Here is a 10,799-nt window from a genome sequence, read left to right on the forward strand (position 1 = left end):
ATTTCAAAAGAAATGGGTCTTTCTTCTTTCATTAAAACAACGCCAATTCCATTTCCTGAGGCATCGCATTCCACGATTAAGGTTTTTGTGAAGTCTGGCATAACTAAGGCCGATGCTTGGCACATTACCTCTTCAAGATGTTCAAAAGCCTTCATTGCTTCTGGAGTCCATGAAAATGCATCTTTCTTCAATAATGTTGTTAGAGGTGCTATTATTCTCCCATAATTCTTAACAAACTTGTGGTAATACCCTGTCAACCTAAGAAATCCTCGTAGATTCTTTATGGATGTGGGGATTTTCCATTCCTTAATGGTTTTAATTTTTCTAGGGTCTACCTTAACACCTTCATGAGATACAATATGACCCAGATAATCCACCTCTTGTACTCCAAAGAAACATTTGGAGCTTTTTGCATATAATTTTTTCTCCTCCAATAGTTTGAGAATCCTGTCAACATATTGAACATGATCCTTCCAAGACTTGTTGTAGATTAGCATATCATCAAAAAAAATACTAACACAAATTTTCTAAGGAAGGGTTTTAAAATGGAATTCATCAAACCTTGAAATGTAGAAGGTGCATTGGTAAGGCCAAAATGCATGACCAAAAAATCATAATGACCTTCATGAGTTCGAAATGGTGTTTTCAGAATATCTTCATTCTTCATTATGATTTGATGATATCCACAATGAAGATCCAAATTGGTCAAGTAAATTGATCCATTCAATTCATCCAATAATTCATCAATGATAAGAATGGAAAATTTACCTTTAATAGTAAGCTTGTTAAACTCCCTATAATCTAGACACATGCACCATGATCCATCCTTTTTGTGAACCAATACTACTAGAGCAGAGAAAGAACTTTGACTAGGTTGAATTAGACCACCCTCTAGCATTTTTACAACCATATGTTCAATTTCACTCTTTTGGGCATAGGGACATCTGTAAGGCCACATGTTTGGAGGAACAGTTACTGGAATCAAATGAATAGCATGATCATGATCATGAATAGGTGGGAGGCCTTTGGGACTCTCACATACATTGGAATAATTGTCCAAGACTTTTTGGAGATATGGAGAAATAGATTATTTCAATGTGTGAACCTCTAGCGAACATAATTGTGCAATTACACCTCGTTTTTCTTTCTTTAGAAGCTTTGTCATTCCATTAGAGATGATTATATTTCCTGATTTCCCTGCAATACCCTTTAATTCAACTTCCTATCCTTCTGAAGAAAATTTCATGAAAAGTTCTTGAAAATTAAAAGCTATTGTACCCAAGGATTGTAGCCATTAGACTCCTAGTACAACATCAGCACCACCCATTGGAATGGAAATCATTGGGCTATTCAATACATATTCTCCCACGGACAGCTTGATATTATGGCACCTTCTAGAGCGATTTATGGTTCCTCCACTTGTAACCATCACTTGACACTCTGGTGCTGGATATAGGTAGAAATTCAATTCCTTAGCTATCTTAGAATGAATAAAATTATGGGTACTGCCTGAATCAATCAACACTATTAACGTTTTCTTCTTGATGTGTCCTTCTAACTTGATAGTTTGAGGAGTGGTAATTCTGGCCAATGCATTACAAGATATGGTGAGACTCATTTCTTCTTTCTCTAGGGTTTTTTCTTGGTGTATATCCTCTTCTTTTGAATTTTATTGTTCATTTTCTCCCTCCTCTTCACAATCTATGTAAAATAATTTCTTCTCAGCACACTTATGACCTTTAGTGTATTTTCTATCACAACTGCAACAAAGCCCTTTTTCTTTTTTTTCTTCCAATTGTTGTGGTGACATCCTTGTAGGTTGTGGAAGTCTAGGGGAAGCAACACTTCCATCTTTATAATTGTGAGTGGTAGGCTTCCTTTTTGCCATAATTTTTCTTGCCAACCTAAGTGCCTTCTCTAATGAATCAGGTTCGCGAAGGTGAATCTCATGTTGGATGTTATCCTTTAAACTCCCTATGAACACATCAATCCTATGCTCCTTTGGAATATCTTTCACCCTTATATTCAATTTTTGGAAGTCCTCAATGTGCTCCAACATTGAACATTTTTGTTTGAGATTTATCAATTGGCTAAAAAAAGTGTTTCTTTTTGTATCCTCATAATGTGCTATCATTTCATCCATAAAAAATTTTGAAGTGACAATTTGTTTACGAGAGAAAAGTCGTCGATACCATACAAACTGATTTGGTTCCAAATATAAAGTTTCAATGGGTACCTTTCGTGTGTTTTTCACATTATGGAGATCGAAATATTTCTCCATCTATAGTATCCATGTTACAGGATCCTTTCCATCAAACTTCCTTATATAGATATTTGGGACATGGTGGGTCTTCAATCCAACATTAGAGTCTATGAAATCATGACAAACATTTATTTCGTTCTCATCATGAGTTTCCTTTACTACCCTTCACCATTAGTAAGCATTTCTTGTAGAAACTTTGTCAAATATGTCTTCAAATCTTCCATGTTTCATTTAAGTTTTTCTTCTAAACCATCCATCTTAGCTTCCACGCCTTTCTTTAAACCATCCATCTTTGCTTCCACGCCATCCATCTTAGCTTCCACCTCATTCATCTGAGCTTCTACGCCTTTCTTTAAAGCATTCATCTTAGCTTTCATAACTTTTTTTAAACCATCCATCTTAGCTTCCACGCCATCAATATGAGATTCCATGTCTTTCTTTAAACCATCCATCTTAGCAATTGTTGCTTTCTGTGAGAGTGAATTTTGTTGCCCTTGGTCTCGTAATTTTGATATGTCATGTTGCATTTCTTCCTCTTGTTCATGTTAGAGATTTTAGGCTTCTTACTAGGTGTTTCCATTTTCTTTCTTTGGGGCATCGATTAATGATAATTATGCTTCACCATGCCCTTTGAATTCCTACAAACTAATTTTTCAAATCAAACTTATGCAAAATTTTAAAAAAACTACACACTTTGTTTCACTTTGTAGGAACTCAATATTATATCTGATGTATCTATGAAATTTCGGATCTCCAAGGTCTGAAATTATGAAATGTGGTATCCCTTTGAGTCCTCTTTCTAACACCACAATTCTAATCAAAATTTGAGTCTCCAAGAAAACATTATGCCCAATCTCCCAAGATGACCTGATTATACACTTTTTCAGTAGAGGGAACTTGTACTAAGTGCCACGTGTAATTTTTTCAACCTTCCGACCTGAACATGATGCATAGAAAACTAAAGTCTTTCCTCTTTCTACAACATCTTACAAAATTTCAATCTAATACTTAGGGAGAAAGTTATTACGATCTTCCCAAGGTCATCTCTTTGGGATGTAATTCGGGAGCCTACAAAAACCCTAACTTCCTTATATCATATCTCCGAAAATATAATGATCAAAGATCTAAAATTCAAATCCAAGGATCATCGAGATTTCGACTCAAATAGGTTGCTTCTTTAAGTTTTAAAACATCGCATAGAAAAAGTTATAGCGAAAATTCCACGATGACTTGTTTGGAGCAGCGAAACCCTAAAATCCAAAGCTCTCATACCAAATGTTATGAAACCAGCTCACAAAAAGATAGAAAACATAGATCAACGACTTAGAAATGAGTCTCTTTTGAGGGGGGAAAGTCCTTTACATTACACAAATGAACAATTCTTGGATGATACAAATGAAAAAACCTCCTCTCTATATATAGGAGTCTAAGGGGTCACAATATAATCAAAGCCAACATAACAATAATAATATAAGGGCTCAAAAATAAAAATAGTGGGCTTCTATGGGGCACAATTATAACAATATGGGGACAATAGGGGCACAACAATAACAATAAGGGCTACAATGACAATAGTAAACAGGGAAACATTGGTATTATAGGGACCTAATAGGAGCATTTGAAATCATGAATTACTCCCTTGTGCATGTAATTCATAAAGAGTCATTGTGTGTTAGCTTGAGTTTAGAATAAATTTGGAAAAGTCTAATTTAGTATGAGTTTGCATGAACACGTTAGGCAGAGTTTGGTCGTCTAGTTAGAGTTTGTCATGATTACATATTTAGTAAGTGTGGTCCTTATATACCCATTGTTGGGTCATTGTAATAAGTGTGTGAAATCGAGAGTTGTAGTTTTGTGGTTGGTTGCATGTGAGAAGTTTTATGAATATAAGTTTAATTTTTTGTTTATTTTTGTTTTCCTCCTCTACCTTTGCATCGTGACCTTCACTCCATTAAACAAACAACTACTAAGAGCCTAAGTGCTTCCATTCACCTTGTTTGGATTGATGTATGTTTTCATAGAGGATGTGGTGCCCAAGGCATTTCAGAGAAGTGAGAGTGAGTCAAGAAAATTAGCTCTAAATTCACCCACAATTAGGTATTTTTTAATGTCCATTACTCCAATAGGTATATTGAAATTGACTATACTAATTGGTTACATTGTTGAACGTATTTTTATGAAAAAATAATCAAAGTTATATGAATTTGAAAGATTTTCAATATAGTTTGTTACTATTTTTGCTCCTTTCTACAACACACTGGGGTTATGATTATCATCTAATTATCGGTAGACAATGAAAATCTTTGTCATGATACTGATTTGATTTGACTTTCAAATATAAAGAATAGTACATAATGTCCTATTAGGTTTATTACTATCAAGCTCAATGTCCTCAAAAGAATCAAAGAGATGACTAAGAAAGGAATGATGATCGTAAAAGAAGAGGAAGGCATCATGCATCTGCTGCTGATCTAAATGGAAAATCTTCAAAGAGGAGGCATAGGATACATGATTATGAATCTAAATACTCATTTATTTTTTCTCTTACAGGATCCATTGAAAATCATGATGAAATTTGGCTTGTGGATAGCAGTGCTTCTAGGCACATGACTAGAAACCATGATCATCTATCTGAATTGACTAGAAAGAAATTTACACAAAAGGTTGAGCTTGGAGATAATGGAACATATCAAGTCAAAGGAATTGTATGCCATCCTTTCAATTAGAATCTATAGGTAATGTATCTATTAATGATATCTTATTTGTTCTTGGTTTGAAGAAAAATTTGGTGTCCACATCATCTCTTTAAGACAAAGGATATATAGTTTCTTTTTTTATTTATGGAAATGTCTTAGTATGGAAGAGTAAATCATATTTTGAAACTGCTAAAGTCATTTGGGTATGAATTGGAGGATTATATCATCTCCTTGGTCATTCAATCCAATCTCTTCTACACAACACCAATGAACACGGTGAGGTTTGAAATCACAGGTATGATCATATGCACTACAAAGCTTTGGGAAGATTTAAATATTTCATTAAAGGTGTACCTTAACTTAGAAAATACCATGATGGAGTATGCAAAGGATGTGCTCTTGGGAAAAATGTTAAAGGAAGGGCAATGGTAGTGATAGTAGCTCAAAAGAAATATTGAAGCTTCTGTATTATGATATTTATGGGCCCATGTCTGATAAAAGCTTGGGAGAATACTTGTATTATGTATCTTTCATTGATAACTATTGTCACAAAACATGGATATATCTCTTGAAGACTAAGGGTAAAGTATTTGAGAATTTTCATGATTTTAGGCACAGGTTGTAAACTATATAGGAAGAAGAATCAAGACTCTAAGGCTTCATAATGGTGGGGGCTATGTAGCAAATGAATTAATTTATTTCTACAAGGATGCTAGAATTAAGAGGGAGTTGATAATTCCCTACTACCCTCAACAAAATGGAACTACAAAGAGAAAGAACACTATATTAGAAGTTGTCAAAACCATGCCTCATGGCCAAGAATTTCCTATGCCTCTTTGGGAAGAAGCTACAAGTACTATTGTCTACGTTCAAAACCGATGCCCACATCAAATTTTGGATTACAAGAATCCTGAAGAAATAGAGACCAAGTGTTGAACATTTAAGAATCTTTGGCTGTCCTATTTTTGTTAATGTACCCAAGGGGAAGAGGACAAAGTTGGTACCATTCATAAAGAAGGGAACATTTGTTGGTTATAGTGACAATTCAAAGGCATTTAGGGTCTATATTCTAGTGAAAAAATACTGAGACTTGCAAAGATGTTAAATTTGATGAGGATGCTACATTCTAGAAGTCTAAGAGTTCACACTTGGACTCTCATGATGAGGTACAAGTAGCCCCAAAGAATGTAGAATCAAGGACCAAAGAAAATGAATCTATGAATGAAGAACCACATGTAGAAGACATTGATCATGAACATGTTCAATCTTCAAAATCCCATGTAGTTGAGACAAGAAACAAACCAAGCTAGTTATTGAAGAAAGCTTAAGGTCATGATGTTGCTCATGGAATTTTCAGCGGATCAAGAAGCCAGAGAAATATTCTAGATATACAATTTTGATTTTTAATATCATTGAGTTTGAACCATCTTCCTATGAAGAAGTTGTTAAAGAAAAAGTATGGAAAGAATCAATGACTGAAGAATATCAATCCATATTGAAAAATGATGTTTGGAAGATTATCCCTAGACCCGAGGGAAAATTCATTGTGTCTTCAAAATGGATCTACAAGATAAAACATGTTGTTGATGGAAGTGTTGAAAAATACAAGGCAAGATTCATGGCTTGTGGATTCTCCTAGAAAGAGGGAGTGGATTATGAAGATACCTTTTATCACATTGTCAAGTATGCATATATTATATTCATTATTGCTCTTGCATCTATTGCAGGTTGGAAGTTTCATCAAATGGATGCCAAATAACTTTTTTGAATGGGTTCATTTAAGAAGAAATCTACATTGAACAAACTCAAGGTTTTGAGGTCCACGATAGAGAAAGCCCTATATGGCCTAAAGTATGCCCCTCATGCATGGTACTCCCACATTGATTTTTATCTTTTGAATCTTGGCTTCAAGAAGAGCGATGCTTATTAGAATATATTTTTCAAGGTTGTTGAAGGTGAACCCATGATATTGTTATTGTATGTAGATGATTTGTTTCTAGGAGGAGGCGAAGTACTGATTTTATAATGCAAGAGGAAGTTGGTTTCTCAAGTTGAGATGAAGGTTATTTGCCTCATGCATTACTATTTGGGATTGGAATTTTGGAAAAAACCTGATGGGATCTTTGTAGTCCAATGCAAGTACATTGTTACTATTCATTAGAGATTTGGCATGATGGACTGCAAGTGCATGGAAACTCCTATGGGGATGAACTTGAAGAAGATATGGGATAATGGCTATGAGTTATTGAATCCTACTATGTATCACAAATTGATTGACTTACTGAGTTATATTGTGAATACCAAGCCAAATATTGTTAAGCAGTAAATACATTGAGCTAATTCTCTGTTGAGCCTCATCATGTATATTGGGTTGCGTCTAAAAACATATTGAGATACCTGCGAGGTACCATTGAGTATTAACTGATGTATGCCTATAATGGGGATTGAGAACTATATGGTTTCTTTCATGTTGATTAGGTTAGTAGATATGATGATAGAAAGAACACCTTTGGATATTGTTTAAGCCAGGGCTCCGCTATGGTTTCTTGATCTTGAAAAAAGAATACCTTTGTTTATCTGAGTATAGTTGAAGCTTAATACATTGATGCTAGCACTTCATGTTGCCAGGCTACATGTTATAGACATATTTGGGCACTTCAACCCCAGTCACATATGTTGATAAAACAAGGGCTCATTAACCCCTAAAAGTGTTGTTTCATACCCTAAAGGATCATGGTCAACTGATTACATCATTTCCCAGAAGTTCCACCTGAAAAACCACTCAGAACTGGCCAAAACTGGATCGTATTGACTGCTCCATGGTCAAGGTGCAATGCATACTGAAGAGGCCTTCTGTAGGGTGCAATGAGAAAGAATTGACAAATGGCAGAGACAGTTCACTAAGTGGAAGCTCATGGAATCTTCTAGAAAGTTCTCCCATGACGCTTACGTCTTTGAATTCATCGAGGGATGAGTAAGAGATCAATGAAATCTCCAAGTGGAACCAAGAAATATAAGTGGAATGACACTAATAAAAAACCTACAGCTGAATCACACCCTTGCAAGACATATCTAAATGGATCCCTCATCTGAGAGATCTAGAGGCTGGAATTTTGTAATTTGTAAGGAAGTGTTGTTGGTTTATCTTTGAGAAGAGACATTGTATTGTTGGGTGATCTTGATTTTTTATGAGATGAAGAGGGCTTTGATGTTGGGAGGATGATGCTGGATCAGACAGCTGGGTTGTAATCCTCTCTTCTACTATTAATAAAGTTCTTTGAGTTTTCCTCCATATAATCGTGTATTTGTGAATCTTGTTATTTGCGAATGCAAATGTATGGTCAATGTATTTATGATTCTGCATTGTTTATGATATTATAGATCGAGATGCTTTGATGGTGTTTTGTTACTTTGACTCTACAGGTATTCTCTAAAGCGGGACAAGTAGGAGAGGAGTTGCAAACTCTATCAGGGAAGAGAGAAATCAAGCAAGGAGCCAAGCAAAAGATCCAAGTTGGTCCCCTTTGCTTCTCTCTTATCTATGATACATAAAGGAAATTGCAAATTGCTTTGATTTTTGTTTCTAAGATAGCTACCTGTCTTAGTGGGACTAGTAGATCGAAAAGACACTAGTTTTCCTGGAAAAAAAATGGCGACTCCACTGGGTTGCTTTATGAGCTTCAGTCAACCTTCGGGTTGCTTTATGAGTTGAACATTTGACTGACAATCATTCTAAGCGCCCTTGTGGTAGCCCAATAACCTCCTAAGATCATACCCCTATACTTTGTTCTTTACTGTTCATAATAGCTTAACCTAAATCCCTGAACGTAGCTGCAAATTTGACCAAAAACCCAACTCAGTTTCACCCCTGGCCCATCGCACTGTCTGTAACTAGAAACCAATATGCATCGCACCTCCCTTATGTAGCAGGTGAGATGCATCCCTGTTTTTGAGAAGCACAGGTGTGATGACTGAGTGATCTCATTTTTCTCTTTGAAATTTGTCTTTTGTTGTTGTTTTCAGCTATGTTTAATTGTGTTGCTACTTATGATCGGTATCTCATTGCTGAAGCCTCCTTCCTTTACATATTTCAGCCTCCATTGATTAGGATTAGTAAATGCTTTTATGTATTTGTCCATCATTTACAATCCTTCATCAAGAGTAGCTTAAATCGAACTATCATTTTGATGCAAAAAAGTGTCGTAACTATCATACTGAGTAAAAAAAAGAGTGTCGTAAAGTTTTCCTCCTCTAGATAGTCGATTGTACTTTTTGTCATGTATTTGACTTGAATTGTCGAAAGCAGTTTTCTATTCAAAATCGAAAAGTGTCGTTTAGTCTTCCTTTCATTTTGAAAAGAAATTGTCGAAATGTCGCTTTGAAGAAAATAGTTTAGATCTATACTTAGTTTTCCTTTTTTGGCATTCTCACATTAAGGAAACAAAATACAAATACATGCATTTGCATTTGCATTTATATTGTATGCAGAAAATGATTTAGGAAAAGTGCATTTAGTGTGTGCTCTTTTTCTCTTTGTTGAAAGAATTGTAATCTTCTTTCCTTAGTAGCTAGGATTTTCATTGCTAAAAGAAAATAAACGATTGTTTATCATTTTAGATTGCATATTTAGGAATTTTACATCTACATCATGTGGTGAACCTTGAAAGACAAACTTCTAAACAAGATCAACTCTAAAATAAATCTCAATGAAAATAAAAATGCTTTGGAACCTAACGCAACACATCTAGAAGTCTAGGCTAGATATGTGTTTTAGCATCATAAAACCTGGTAACTATCATTTTCATTGAAGGTTGGGTGATTCCTCCTCTTTGATACGACAAGTGCTAGTACGGACTTGTGCTCCCTGTACCGTCGAGTATATATTGGGATACCAATAGGCTGATATCCTTTATCCATAGGAAGCCGTGTCTGCCACCCTATCGATCGCAATGCACTGAACACAACATTCGGGAAGATTGACTGCAATACATAAGTCCTTGGTAATTTCTATTTAATTTATCACCAAGGTGTATTTTGTATTTTTGCAATTGGTTTGGTAATCCCTCTGTCTAGATTTCTAAAGTAGTTTCTTTCGTTCCTTTTTGACTCCTTAAAAGAAAAGGTCCATCTGAGCACTTGTCACTTCAGGCTCATTAAAAATTGAAGGCGACTAGAGTCATCTTTAGCTTTTTATCGACTCTTAAAAATTGAAAAAGCAAAGTTGTGTCAAAGCGTCATTAAAATTTATTTAATACAGAACATTTTTCCCCTTACTTTTGAGTTGATCAAGTAATCCACAATCATCGAAGAAATTCAATCAAAACCTTGTCATTCGCAGAGACTAGCGAGTCAATCGTCTTTGACTCCAGAGACGAAACCATTCCGGGCAAAACAGTCTCGTTTAACTGAGTCCAATTCACCTGATTTATTTGAAACTTGTGTTTCAACATCGTCAGAGACTACAGTTAGTCCGATAATTTCTGGTACATTTTCCTTTACAAAAGAAGCTCTGTGGTTATAAGAGGACATTAGAACTGATCCTAGTGTAATAGTAGACACTTTTACACCTGAGGCAACTCCATCTAGAGTTGAACCAGGGACTGAAGTTCACTTACCTAAACATCCAGAAGTTGAGTTCCAGAATTCAGAAGGTGCCACCCCTCCAGTATCTGTTACTACAGAAGCTATACCTTCTTCGTATCCATAAATATTTTACAGACCTGATAGTCTACCTCTTCCACCTGGATTGATTGCCATAGAAGAGATAGTAGAGGATCTTCCATCTAGTACTCCATTGCATTTTGGAACTAGGATCCACTGATATCCTTCTATTCCTGAAG

Source organism: Pinus tabuliformis, chromosome 7 (genome assembly GCF_031772625.1).
Source record: "Pinus tabuliformis cultivar Carrire ecotype Pingquan chromosome 7, CPIR1, whole genome shotgun sequence".
Lineage (NCBI taxonomy): Eukaryota > Viridiplantae > Streptophyta > Pinopsida > Pinales > Pinaceae > Pinus > Pinus tabuliformis.